Genomic DNA, 13,964 nt, shown 5'->3' with positions numbered 1-13,964 from the left:
AAATTTTCAAAAGTGATTTGAGGAGGAGATCTGATGATCTTGGATTTTTTTTCTCTTTGATCTTTTATACATTGGCTACAAAGGCATTTCAAGGCAAAACTGTGGATATAGAGTCTGAAATTTATTTAGGTGTGTTATTACTTTCCTTACATGCTATCCTGAATGCTAAAAAAAAGGATTATTTTAGTTTAAAACTATTTTGCAATAACTTCTTGAATTTCCATAATTTATTTCTCTCATTCATCATTTGATCCTTTATACAACACACCAGTTAGCCTCATCCAGTTTGCTTCTCTTTAATTATCAGTTTTCTAGCCAAAGTTACTTAGCTTTTAAAAAGGCAAATTTTTGAGATATTAATTTCTGAGATAATAAGAAGAGTTGATAAAAAGAATAATTCCTCCAAGAGCTGAGACACTCTTTCTCATAATTGCTCAGATTATGCTTAGAAAGCACATTTAGCAAAAGAATGACTTATAACTCCTGGTTATCAGAAGTCATTTCCTTCCTTCATGTATAACTCATGATGTTGTCCTTAGATATGGATCTCTGGTGGGTTCTGAAAGTCAATGCCCTAATAGCATCCTGAATATGCCTTTTTTCAGATTATTCTTGGTCTGTCTCTCAGTTACCAATTTAGATTTAAAATTAACCACTGCTTTTTCCTTAATACTGTTGATGATACCAAGGTTGTCAATTTCTTTTTAAACTTTTTGACATTTCTCAAAGCCATGCTCTTTTTCTCTCTTTAGTAGGCCTGGAGTAGAACTCATATTTTCCAACTTATTCTAATAAAAATTAGGAATATTTAAACTACATAATGGTATCTAGAAGAAAAAATAAGCACTTGTTTTCTACCAAGATAGTATATTAATATATAAATAAATTTGCATAAAAATGTAGATATGTGCATATACCCAGATAGATAATTGGATGAATACAAGTTTAGCTGTAAATCAATCTCCCCACCACAGTCAGACTTTATATCTTTATCAGTTGAGAATATATTTTAACTGAAATCTGAAATTAAGTATGAACATGGTTTGGACACTTTCATTAAATCAATAAATGCAGGCATTTCAATTTTGTGTGAAAAAAATGTTTATACAGATTTTTTGAGGAAATGAGTCATAACCATGTATAAAATCATCAAGTTATTTTGTTTTATGCATTTATTTATTTAAAATATTTAATTTTTAAATATTTTTCCATGTTTACTTGATTCATTTTCTTTCCCTTCTCACTCTCAGAGTCAACAAGCAATTCCTCTGGATTGTACAAATGTTATCACTTGATACCTATTTTCATATTATACATTTTTGCTATAGAGAGAGTTTTCAAAGCCTAAACCCCAAATCACCTACACATATATACACGCGATAAGTGATATCATATGTTTTTGCTTTTGCATTTCTACTCCCATAGTTCTTTCTCTCAATGTGGCTAGCATTCTTTCCCAGAAGTCCTTCAGGAGGGTCCTGGCTTGTTGCATTGCTACTAGTATCAAAATTACACTGGATTGTTCCAGTGTTTTACTTTCTATGTATAATGTTCTTCTAGTTCTGTTTATTTCACTCTGCATCAGTTCATGGAGGTTCTCCCAGTTCACATAGAAATCTTCCATATCATCATTCTTTACAGCATAGTAGTATTCCATGATTAACAGATACCACAATTTGGTCATTCCCCAATCGAAGGGCACCCCTCATTTTCCAATTTTTTGCCATCACAAAGAGCACAGCTCTGAATGTTTTTGTACAAGTCTTTTTTCCTAATTATCTCTAAGGGTACAAACCCAGCAGTGGTATGGCTATCAAAGGGCAGGCATTCTTTTAAAGCCCTTTGGGTTTATTTCCAAAATGGTTGCATCAATTCACAACTCCACCAGCAATGCACTAGTGTCCCGATTTTGCCTCTTCCCCTTCAAACAATTTTTTTCCAGCCAAAAAAAATTTATTGTTTTCCTTTATTGTCATATTGGCCAATTTGCTAGGTATGAGGTGGTACCTTAGCATTGTTTTGATTTGTATTTCTCTAATTATGAGAGATTTAGAACACTTTTTTACATGTTTATTGATAGTTTTTATTTCTTTATCTGAAAACTGCCTATTCATGCACCTTAACCATTTATCAGTTGGATAATGGCTCATCAACTTATTTTGCAACGAAGCATTAAAACACCCAACAGCTTAAGGCATAAACTTTACATCCAAGGCCCTGGGAAGGTATTGCTTCAGGTGTAAGTAAATAAGTAATGAAAGCGCTCCATCCTTTGCATTGCTCTAGTTTCAGTCTCTGTTGCTTCTATTGCCATATCACCTAGTAAATTCCCCTTTCTAAAAAATTATCAAATCTGACTGTCTATTTGGTAGAAACAAATAATCATTAGGAAAACCAATGGGGCCATATGAGCTATAACATTAGAAAGATACTTTCTTAGCTCCTTGTGGTTACCCCTAAATACCTAAAAGAATAGAGAGCTGGCCTGCCAGGAAAAATACAATTTATTGAAGGAGCTGCAAAGTCATCACTGCTTAAACAAGATAGTACCTATGATGCTGTAGATAGAAAGAATATTCTGACTAATTATAGCTCTGAAACAGCATATATGTTTGTGTATATATATATATATATGTGTGTGTGTGTGTGTGTGTGTGTATGTGTGTGCATATATAGTTAAAATTAAAATATTTTGAGAGACTAGTATGGGGTAAAATATCAATTTATTAATTAGGTTAGCATTCTAATCAATAAATTGATAGGTCAGTGGCCCCCTTAATAACCAAAGACCTCAAAGTCTCTCCGTGCAGATATATAAATAGAGTTTTAGGAGCTCATTATTCAGTTCCTTCTTTGACATCCCATGATATCTATCATTGGCAAATAGTTTATTAGGAGGATTTCCATCAAACTTTCCACCCTTCCCTATACCATAGGTAATGGAAGTCACATAGGCAGAAAAAGAATCATTTCTCCCTTTTTAATTGATCAAATTTTGTTAAAAAGAAAGCATACCTTTGAATTCTTAAAAACAATGAAAATGTAAATAGCAACAGACAGAAGGGGCCCCTTTTAATCCAGGGCCCTGAAATAGAAATTAATACAGTATATATAAAATTAATTCTCATCATATATGTATATATACAAACACATATATATGTATATCATAATTGCTCTCACATTTTTAAACTTGAAAATAAAGGTTTTGAAGCAAATCTGTTTTGTGTTAGAAAATAATACAAGCATAAATCCACACAATTTGTGAGTAGATTGATAAAATTCTTCCAAATTTTACATTGGTGTTATTGATATATAAATGACCCACAGATGGTCTCAAAATCTTCCCAAAACTATACCTCAATTATTTATCATTAGTTTCTGATTTTTTTTACAATTGATCTTATAGTAGTTGTAGCATAAGAGATTGTAAAACAAGGTTCATGCTAGTGACAGTATTTATGTAGTTAGCAGTGAGAGTATGGAAGCAAATAAAAGCAAATATTATTAACTCCGTTTAGTTTAAAATCTATGACTTTGTTTTTATAAAGAAATATGCTCAGGAACTTACATAAATTAGATATAGGGCAAGAGCATAATTTTGAACTGTATATTTCATAAAACTAAATAAAAAGTGATATTAGTGCTAATGACTAAGTATATATAATAATGCAAGATGACAAATGAATATAGAAGTAAGATAAAAATTAACCCTTACTTTCCTCTCTTTTCAAGAGAATTTATATTTTCCAATTGGTTTCTGCTTGTTTCTAATAGTAGTAATAAAATTTAATTCAAAGACAATAGTAAATCAAGAAAATATCTCCCCATTTTCACTGTTGTGATGTGCTTTACATATACTTTAAAGGCATATGGCTTTAGAATGAATTCTAGCTAGGTTTCACATTCATTCATCTTAACTCATTCTTTTAAACAAGTACTGGACACGTTTTGGTACTGGTCTCTTCTTCCATTGCCAGTATAGAAAGAGAAACAGACACAGGTACTATAAACATTCATAACCTGTGTATCTGGAAGCATATACCATGAGACTGTATAGTCCCTAAAAAAAACTCTCATCAATTTGAGAACCAGTAGATGACAATGTTGATCTGCCATTTAATCAAATTGCAGCTACTTGACATACTTTGACATATTTTTATTAAGAAAGTAGGAAAATAAATCATCCCCAAAGTTAGAGACTCCTTTTGGCATAGTGTCTGCTAATCTGTTTATAGAGAAATATACTTTTGGAATATTGATTGGCATCTACAAGGAGATAGCTCAGATAAGCAACTGGAAATACTAATAGAATATGAACATTGATAAGGATATTGTAGTGAGAGGGAAATACAGTAAGTGCTTGTGAAAAGAAAATCTGACTCCTTGTTAAGATATTTTCCTTATTTTTGTGTTAACCTCACTTTGAATTTGAAACTAATAACAGTTCTATTAAGTGTTTACTTGTTATTCTTTGATTAAATAAGCAATAATGTTTTGTACCAACAGCTGTAAAAATTACAAATGTTCTTTTCATTGGTGAAAATGAATAAGCAGTCAGAAAAATATCACCACTATGATTTCCTTTAGCTTAAACTGATTTTTCTTGTATTTCTCCATTTTTGTCTAAAGCTAAAACCAACAAGGTGGTATGTAACTTTTAATTTTTTCATCTCTAACATGCTTGTAATATATTTAAATTTGTTTCCAATTCTTTATTATTAACTTAAAAATCATAAGCAAACACTATGATATATAATGAAGAGGTGTGTATAGGATATTAATAGATATAAATAATTTTTGTTTAGGTATTATGGGGATATATTTATATAAGAGTATTATGTAGTTTACTTAAGGGTTATTAAATTAAGAAATTACAAACCAATTGCAACCATTGGTCTTTTCTTCCATTGCCAGTATGGAAAGAGAGACAGACACAAATACTATAAACATTCATAACTTATGTATCTGGAATTTAGGAAAATGACTTTCTAGGAAAAAAAAATCCACAAGCATTAATTAAGAGTTTACTTTGTTCCAGGCATTTTGATAAGCACTGGGAATATAAAGACAAGTTAGGGGGAAAAAAAGATAGCCTCTGTCCTCAGGGAGCTTACATTTAATATGGGAAAACAATTTGTAAAACAAAGCTGAACAGCTGGCAGGAGAGAGATGGAGGGAAGAAATAAGGTAGAGAAAGGCTAGAAAGCCAGGAATATAGCCTGAAGTGGAAAGAAGGCATGATTGATCTGGACATCCTCCTCAAAATGGAAATTCTGAGAGGAATCTGACAATCAGAGGAAGAGGCTACAGGGCAGAGGGTCATTCCTATGTGAGAAGTCCAGGGATGAAGTACACTTTCAAGGTGAAAAGGTTTCTGTGTTGTGGTAAAGTCTGTAGTCTCAAGAATTGTATGGGGAGAAAGGAAAACAGGTAGAAGGTGAATTGAAATATGAAGAGTTTTGAGACAGTGAAGTCATTGCAATAGTCCCAGTGATAAAGGATGGTTAGAGGTCTACTATTGTAATAATGATGTGAATATAGAAAAGACAACTCTGGGATTGATATGGAAATAGAAATGTCAGAATTTGTTAAATACTTTGATATATAGTGTGATGAATGGAAGGATAACAAGATTGTAAATCTGGGAGTGTGCAAGAATAATAGTGCCATTGACATTATTAGGCAAATTCAGAAGTTGTGAAACTTTGGAGGGATACAGGCCAAAATTAATTCACTCGTGCCCCTCCTGTGAAATTTATTCTGTCCTACTCAAAGATGTAGAGTTTACCAAATATGCTAGAGAGGGGAGAGATCACCATTCAGGATGATCTTCAAAATATGGTGGTAGGGAAAGAATGTTACCAAGAGAATGAGAGGTGAATATTTTTTTACTTGATTTGTATTTCCCATATAATTAGTGACTGAGAATTCTTTCATGTGACTATTTTTACTTTGGAATTATTCTTTTGAGAATTTTTTTTATTCATATCTGATCATTTATGTAATGGGGAAAGGGAGTAGCTTTTGTCTATCTCTGTCTTTCTATTTATCTCCTATTCCCTGCTATCTATTCATCCATCATCTATTTGTCTATCCATCCATTCATCTATTTATCTACAGTGTATATATTCATATACATCATCTGGGTTTATATAAACACCAAACATGCTGTATGTAATAATCCACAAGTGCACACCATACACATGTGTGTCTATGTAGACATACATGTGAATATGTTTGTTGTCATATATCTTCTCATCCTAGATGCATTAATTTAGTCTTTACAGAAATGTTTCTGATTTATATATTTAATATTTCATAATTTTTCCCATTCATTGTTTAGTTAACTATATATTCCCAGCCCTTAGCTATGAAAGGTTTCTGACACTTTCAGAGTACCCCCCAAAAAAGATCTTCTTCTATTCCCCATTTTAAGGAATTTGTTCTGTACACACACACACACCCCTCCCTCTGTGCTTTTGCTCATACTTCTCTTTACAGGAGAACACAATAGTCTATAAGTCATCAAGTATTAAATGCCTACTCTGTGTCAAACTTTGTGCTAAGCCCCGGAGATGAAAAGAAAGGCAGAAGACTAGTCTATGCCCTCAAGGAGTGAAAGGAGTTGAAAGCAAACATATTTGTATAAGATAAATAGTAAATAATTGAAAGATGAGGAAGCCAATAGAATTAAGAGGGATTACATAGGTATAAGGATCCAAGACAACTCATGAAAAAGGCTCTTCACCGCCACAGAAGGAATTGATAGAGTGTGAATGAAGATTGAATCATGAAATTGTTCACTTTATTTCCTTCACAAATTTTTTCTAGTATAAATAATTGTATCTTCTCTCATGACTTGATGAATATGGAAATGTATATTGCATGATAATTTATCATATTACTTGCCATCTCAAGAAGATGAGGAAGTATAAAAGGAAGGAGAGAACATGAATTACAATATATCCAAAAAATGATTATTAAAATTATATGTAATCTGGGAAGTGTAATCTGTAGTTGTAACCTATAACATATAATTTGAAAAAATATAAAATAAAAAAGAGAGTTTGGGAAAGGCTTCTTATAGAAGGTAGGATTTTAGTTAGTACTTAAAAGAAGACAGGGAATCCCGGAGGCAAAACATTCCAAGTATGGGTGACTGCCAGACACAGTGCGTAGAACAGAGATGGAATATTTATTTATTTATTTGGTTATTTATTTTTTAGAATAGAAGTGGAAAATAGGCCCATGTAGAGTAAGCCAATGTAGCTGGATCAAAGATTATGTGGTTGGGAGAGATGCAAGGTATAAGAAGGAGATAACAGATAGGTGGTATAGCAAATAGAGAACTAGGGTTGGAATCAGGAGAACTCATCTTCATGAGTTCAAATCTGACCTTAGATATTTATTAGCTGTGTGATCCTAAACACGTTACTTAACTCCATTTGCCTTAGTTCCTCATTTGTAAAAATGAGGTAGAGAAGGAAATAGCAAACTACTACAATATTTCCTCAAGGAAAATTCCTAAAATGGAGTTACAAAGATCCAGACAAGATGGGAAATGAATCAACAATAAAGTTTTAAGAAGACTGGAAAGAGATGGGAAGAGAAGAGCTAAATTATAAATGAATTGAATGCCAAAAAGAGGATTTTATACTTGATCTTGAAGCTGATAAGAGAGCAACTGAAGTTTATTGAGCAGGGTTGAGAGATGACATGGTCAAGCATGTGCTTTAGGAAAATCACTTTGGCAAATGAAAGGAAGATGGACTTGTGTTGGGAGAAACTGGTAGCAGGAAGATCCATCAATGGACTATTGCAATAATCTAGGTCAGTGATGTGCAAACTACGGCCTGTGGACCAGATGCAGCCCCCTGAAATGTTCTATCCCACTGGGCTACATTATTCCTAATCTGACGAATACAATGAGTAGGATACAATACAATGAAACTTTGAAAGAGTTGCCTTAGAAACAGACTGACAGATGAGCATTTCCTTTCCTTTGGCCCCCTCTTTAAAAAGTTTGCCCATCACTGGTCTAGGAGGGTGATGAGGTCCTAATCCAGGGTGGTAGCAATATCAGAAGAGAGAAAGGGATGGAATTGAGAGAAATTGTAAAGGTAAAATTGAAAGACTTAGGAAACAAATTATATGGCAGGAAGGAGTGAAAGAAAGTGAAGAGTCAACAATAACACTTAGGTTGGGAACCTGGGGGACTAGGAGAATAGCGATGCCTTCAACAGTAATTCTTAAGTTTGTAAAGGGTTACGAGATTATAGAATAAAGTAGTATAGAAGGAGAAAAGAACATATCCTAAGATAAAGCCCCATGGCATAGATACAGTAAGTGGGTATAACCTGAAGAAAATCCACCAAAGGAAATTGAGTAGGAGCAGGGGGATAGATAGGAGGAAAACGAGGAGAGAGGGACATCCTAAAAACCTACAGAGGTGAGAGTATCAAGGAGACAAAAGTGATAGACAGTGACAAAGGCTGCAAAGGTCAGGAAGAATAAGGATTGAAAAAATAAGAGATTTTTAACTTTGGAGAGAAGAGTTTTAGTGGGATGGTGAGGTCAGAAGCCAGATTATAAAGGTTTATGAAGAGAGTGAGAGATGAAGAAGTGGAGGACTTTATTGTAAAGGGCCTTCTTAAGGAGTTTAGTCACAATATAACATCATAACTGGAAGGGGAAGATAGATCAAAGAAGGATTTTTGAGGATGGAGCAAACATGAGTATGTAGGGAAAGAGCAAGGAGATAGGGAAAAATTGAAGATGAGTGAATGCATCAGGGATGATAGAGGAGGGGAGGGGGAAAGTAGATTGTCTTTGTGCAATTGCAAAGTTCTTGTATGTCCCTAAACTTCCCTGAAACATAAAACCATCTTATAGTTAGAAGTATTCTTATGGTACATTACAGTTATGAGACACATTAGCTACAGTGGATAAAGTATTGTAATAAGAAAGACCTAAGTTCAAATCTTGTTTCAGACACTTACCAGCCATGTGACTTTGGTCATGTCACTAATCCTCTGTGTGCCTTAGATTCCTTATCCATAAGCTATGGATGATAAGAGTACCTGTGTCAAAGAGTTGTATGATGATAAATGAGATATCATAAGTAAAATTCTTGTATAACTTTAAGAAGGTGGCATATATATGTTTACACACACACATATATATGTTATATATATATATATATATATATAACTATAGGTCCTATACATATATATGTTTCCTATAGTTATTTTTATTACTACAGGACCTTAAAAACTAAAAGTGAAGTCCATAGAAAGTCTTGAACAAAAAGATGGTTGACCATGAGACCAGACTAAAAGATAACTAATAGATAAGTCTGTGAAGTTAGTTTTTATTCTCATGATGCAAAGGAAAAAAAATCAACATGATCCTGAAACATTTTGGAGAACACTCTGTGTTGAACTTATGGTAGAACATGGACTCTAGTCTGACAGGCTGGCCAAGTATGCAACATAGAGGGAAGGTTGACATTGATGAGATTATGGATTGAGTTGAGCATTTGAGTTTCAAATAAAAATATTCTCCTTCTCCCTATAGCATCTCTCCTCATCATTAAAACCTACTTCAACTACTCCTACCATTTGAAAACCTTTGCTGATTTGCCAACTTGGGAACCATTATCTTCTACCTTGAACTTTTTTTTGCATACCCTTATGAAATTTTTTAATATGTATATCATTTATTATTCCATGTGAATTATCTTTACTTAATTCCTTCCCCATTTGGTTATGTACTCCCATTGAGGCTTTGCATCTTGTCTGAATGCCTAGAAGAATAACCTGCATACAGTAGTCATTTAAGAGATGTTAGCTGAATTATATTGAAGAAAGGTAAAATGCTAAATGAGTTATTTCAATTCGCCATGGTTTCTCTACGAAGGGAAAATAAAACCTGAGATGCAGAGCTACAATTTCATTCTTAGTGGAAAAGTAAAAGCCAAACAAAAATTTCAAGTTGTATTTTTTGACTTCTTTTTGCCTATATTTTCATTTTCTGGTTAATCAGTCTTATCTTTCTCAAAACAGTTATGCATCTCTTTTATATGCATTTAATACACAACAAATAATAGAGGTGAAAATAAACCTTAATCCAGGCTTTCTTCTAAAGGATGACCACATCAGTAGGCCAATGCAGGCAGGCATTAAATTCTGAAGTTTTCATCATGGGCATTAGATCTGAATTGCTGACTCATTCCACTATTGAATGCAATGTTGTTACACTGAAGTTTGTGCATACTCAGTTGGTGTCTATCATAGCAAGAGAATGTCCTGAAATCATTTTCATTTTGAAGGTAATTTGCACTGTTCTGAAGAAGTGTCAGTCTTGGATCTCAATTGACGAGTGCATTTTAAAAGACTATAATCCTACTTACAGAGCAATTCTAGGTAGGAAGTAAATTGTATGAGCATACAATGAACTATAGAAACAATAAAGCAGAATCAAAGGAATGAAAAAACAGAGGAAAACATGAAATATCTTATTGAAAAAATTACTGACCTAGAAAATAGACTATCTGAGAATTATTGGATTACCTGAAAGCCATGATGAAGAAAAAAACCTTGGATTATCATATTATAAGGAATTATCAAAGATAACTGCCCAGAGATCCTTGAACAAGAAAATAAAAATGAAACTGAAAGAATTCACAGATTGCCTCCAGAAAGAAATCCTCAATTGACAACTTCAAGGAATGTAATAGCCAAATTCAAGAGACACCAAGTCAAGGAAAAAGTACTTCAAGCAGCCAGAAAGAAAGCATTCAAATACCATGGAGCTATAATCACTCAAGTTCACTCAGGACCTAACAGCTTCTACATTAAAAGATCTGAAGGCATGGAATATGATATTCAAAAAGCCGAAAGATTTGGGTTTACAACCTCCAGTCACCTATCTAGCAAAGCTGAGTATACTCTTTCAAGGGAAAAACTGGTCATTCAATAAGATAGAAGACTTCCAAGCACTTCTGAGGAATAAGCTAGACCTAAACAAAAAATTTGAAGGTCAAATACAAGACACAAAAGAAGCCCAGAAAGGTAAATAAGAAAGAGAAAATTTAAGGGACTCATTAAGATAAAAATGTCTATATGTCTACATAGAAAGAAGATTTCTATAATTCTCAAAAGTTACTCTTAGGGGCAGCTGGATAGCTCAGTGGAGTGAGAGTCAGGCCTAGAGACAGGAGGTCCTAGGTTCAAACCCGGCCTCAGCCACTTCCCAGCTGTGTGACCCTGGGCAAGTCACTTGACCCCCATTGCCCACCCTTACCAATCTACCACCTATGAGACAATACACCGAAGTACAAGGGTTAAAAAAAAAAAAAAAAAAAAAAAAAAAAAAAAAAGTTACTCTTAGCAGTAGAAAAGATAAAAGGAATTTACTCAGAAAGAGGGTGGAAAAGTAAGTTAATTATGATAATATGATGTATATGATGATATATATGTAAATGTGATGATATGGAATGATATATATATATATACTGATATGATATGATATGGATATATTATACGAGTGACATGTAAAAAAATAAGCAAGGGCTGAAAGTGAGGGTTGCACTGAGGGAAAAGGGAAGAGAGAGAAAGAATGAAGAAAATTATATAACATAAAGAGGCAAAAAAAATCAATTCAGATAGGGGAGGATAAGGATGGTGATGGGTAATGCTTAAACTTTACTCTCTTTTTAACTGAATCAGAGAGGAGAAAATAAGTATTTCATTGGGGCATAGAATTCTATCTTACCCTACAGAGAAGTAGAAGGGGAACAAGACAAGGGAAGTGGGGGGCAGAGGCTGCAGGAGTTGGGAGCTTGGGGCTTAGGGCTGAGGCAGCCAGCACCACGCAGAGGACCCTGACCCGTGTGAGGAGGGCCAGGCCCAGGCTGGGGCTGGTGGCCGGGCCAGGCAGGCGGCATGAGCTGGGCTACGGCCCGTTGGCTCGGAGCTTCAGTGCTGCTGGGCTCAGTCTCAGTTCCAGCCCATGCCTTGCTGCCTGTCCCTGAGATCTCCTGCTGTTCCCCCTGCTACTCCAGCTCTCCCCGCATGACTTAATGCCAGCAGCCTGCTGGGCATCGGCCAGGAGTTGGGTGTAGGCAGCTACAGCATGAATGATGTGTTGGTCCTACTGATTTTCAAGGAGGAAGAGTCTGGTCTTCTATTGGATAGAGACTCCAAACAGCCGCCCTTCCATTATGTGCTGTGTGCTGCGACTTCCCCAGGTATTAAACTGCACAATGAGAGTTTCGCTTACCTAGCCAAGGTCAATCCTATAAAATCTGGAGGCTGGACAACTGGAAGGGGTGAGATGTGCCTGAGATCGAAAGTTAGTGAAGAGCAGGATCAGAGTTGTGCTCCACGATGGAGGACTTCAGTGTACAGAGTGCCGGCAGCCGGAGGGCGGACTGTAGAATCACCCTGGGGACTGACTTCTTGATCTTGATATTCCAATGTCTGTTGGACTCATTGACCTAAAGACAAATCCAGGCCAATTAAATGCAGTTGAGTTTCTCTGGGACCTTGCAAAACTCACAACTGTTTTTATTCAGGTCCACTGCATCAGCACAGAGTTTACCCTACAGAAGCACGGGGGTGAAAAGGGGGTTCCTTTTAGAGTCCAGATTGAACACTTAAACAGAATGAAAAGGGCTACTACAAGGATCACCTTTGCTCAGCCAGTTGCCAGATCAAAGATTTTAAGCCTAAAGGAGCAGATTGAAAAGAGAAAACAGACAGAGAAAAGATGGAAACGAGGATGGCCCATGAGAAGCAAAGGTAGCAGCCTTCCTATGACACCACCATCCTCTGTGAGTTTCCCGTGGCCAATCACAAGTGCAGCCTATGCCAAGGACAGCCCAGATCCTACTCTCACTTTCACCTCGGCTCAGCGCAGCATCTTCAGTGTCCCTGAGAACAACTCTTCCTCCCCAAACCACCAAGGAGACAGCACTTGTCTGGGCATCAGTGAACAACTACAGTCATTGGCAACCATCCAAAAAACCTAGCAGTGGCTGCTTCATCAGAGGTTTACCTCCTACTCGAGGCTTTCACCAATTTCTCAGGTGCAGATTTATTAAAATTTGTCAAATGAGAACCTCATACAAATCTGTGGCTCGGCCAATGGTGTGCAGTTCTACAGTTCCGAGATCAAGGACAATTAGGCTCGGTCTGACCATCCAAGTCTGCCAGAAGCAGCCCAGGGGTCCACTGCTGGAAAGGCAGTCATAGGCTGGCCACAGAGAGTGCAGTAGCAATGGTGCAGTCTACGTTTATCACGAGATATACCCGGAAGAGATGATGGCCTTCAGAAGTCACGTGGAAACTGACTTCCGCATTTGATGCACCAGATTAACCAGGTTTACAGACAGGATCCCACTGGTATTCTTGTCCTCCTTGGTGACCAGGTGGTTCAGAACTTTCAAGATGAGAGTTGTTTCTTATTTGCCACAGTGAAAGCAGAAAATGGTAATGGGTTCCATATAATTCTGAAATGAAAGCAGCGGCCCGTAGTGGCCTCATCTCAATTCAACTGAAGCCTCATTTCACCCAGTGAGTAAGAGACCAGACCTTAAGGATGCTGGGACTGGACTTCACCACTTACCAATGTTTCATATTGAAAATGCTAGGTGACCTTTGTGCTGTACTGCCTAGGAGGAGAACTTGCTTCTTGCCACTACCATCACCACAAGTCCTCCTGGGAGGCAGAACATCGGGGAGACTGTGCCCAGGAACTAATTGAGTGAATTCTCAAAACTAAGAAATAATTCACCATGATGTAAAAGAAGTTGGGTGGAGTAATTAGTTTCCCTTAGAGTTAAGGCATCCTGTTATTAATAATCCTTATTATATAATATAAATAAATAGAATTTAATATATATATCCAAGTAGTTTTATTATATAATATAAATAAATAGAATTTCATATATATCCAAGTAG

At 35.7% G+C, this 13,964-nt stretch overlaps 1 pseudogene; it reads left to right on the top strand.

Annotated features, from left to right (window-relative positions):
* The first annotated feature begins 10,147 nt into the window (after nucleotides 1–10,147).
* LOC123241861 lies at nucleotides 10,148–13,522 on the top strand (annotated as a pseudogene).
* The last annotated feature ends 442 nt before the right edge of the window (nucleotides 13,523–13,964 follow it).

Source organism: Gracilinanus agilis, chromosome 3, assembly GCF_016433145.1.
Source record: "Gracilinanus agilis isolate LMUSP501 chromosome 3, AgileGrace, whole genome shotgun sequence".
Classification (NCBI taxonomy): domain Eukaryota; kingdom Metazoa; phylum Chordata; class Mammalia; order Didelphimorphia; family Didelphidae; genus Gracilinanus; species Gracilinanus agilis.
Note: the sequence above shows the minus strand (reverse complement) of the source record. Positions and strands in the feature narration are given on the sequence as shown.